Here is a 1,521-nt window from a genome sequence, read left to right on the forward strand (position 1 = left end):
TATATATATATATATATTAGATTTCTTTCCTTTTATAATTACTCTTGTTACATACAAAGCTAAAAGCGACGAATGGTTCATATAAAAATAGAGTGATTATATGATGCAATTTCAAGTAGTCTACATTGCCTACGCTCATGCCAAGGAAATGTCCTTGATTTCCACAGAGGTAACCAAATTTGTGTCTTCTAATTCTACTTGATCGAAATTAATTCATTCCTAATCTAATCAAATCGTCTAATTTTATATACGATTCGTTTTCATCGAACCCCGTATTGATACTTTTCATGGTTTGATTCGAACATGAATGCTAGTAATACCCAATTATCCTGAATATTTATTTAGACAATAAATTGGCAAATAAACTATTAAGATTCATTCTTTATTCTTTTGTATCCCATAAAACGTAATATTTTTATTATTTTTGAGTGTATATACCAAGGAATTTGTTAGGTACTGCATCCTATTGTAATGCTTTCAAAGATCACAATAATAAAGGATGCATCTTTAATACATTAACGAACGTTTGTGCAACGTTATGAGTGGAAAATGTGTGTAAAGTATAAAATGAAATGGCATAAAATAACATGTTAAAATAAAATACATCATTCTTCAGAGTTATAAATTGTTTTGCAGTTTGGCACCAATGTTATATTATTATATTATTATCGATTTGCAATAACGTTAGTATAGCAATAAAACATATAAATATTAATCCTAAAATATTAATCCTAAAACGCCTGGTTTCAAGGTGTTCTAATATTCTAATGCGGTTATAACTATAATAGATTTGCATTTACAATTTGTCCTTAATCTCTTAAATCTCAAATATCTCAAATATCTAATGATATAAAATAAATTACAACTTGTATTTATTACTTAATGTGTCTTTGTTATTTAAGATTAGTAAAAGGTAGTTATTTTGTTACTAAATTAATATGTATTGATGTTTATTAAAACGATGAAAGATAAAAAGATAAAGATTCAAATATGCTGTTGATAGATGCATTGTTAAAACACAATATTTTATAAGTTCTATAACTAACAGAATATAACATTGTTCTTCAAGAGCGCAAGGGAGCAGCTGCATGATATTGTAAGTTTGTAATTACTTGTAAATGATCGTTTAAAACACTTGTGACAAGATGAGTTCTGATCTCTACTCGTAATTAACTTGGCGGTATCAAACCAATTGATCTTTTATAGTAGAAAGGAAGATTTGTCTTACAAGATTTATTGACTTTGATAATAATCGATCGTCACGTCTATTGCATTCGAGCTCCTTTTTTTATTTCTTCAGAAATGTTCGATAACAAGTTGAGCTGGAACAATAGCTTGTCCGTGTTATGTCGAATTAAATTTTGATTTTTGTAAACAATTATAGTTGTCATTCAAGTGCTCAGATATATGTGTTGGATATACATTTGATTTATTATCTTCTTACGATGTATATAAGTTCATACATATACACATCATCAGTCGTTTAATGTACGAGAGATTGAGTTTTATATAAATATATAT

The sequence above is a fragment of the Atta colombica genome, unplaced genomic scaffold (genome assembly GCF_001594045.1).
Source record: "Atta colombica isolate Treedump-2 unplaced genomic scaffold, Acol1.0 scaffold7, whole genome shotgun sequence".
NCBI classification, from domain to species: domain Eukaryota; kingdom Metazoa; phylum Arthropoda; class Insecta; order Hymenoptera; family Formicidae; genus Atta; species Atta colombica.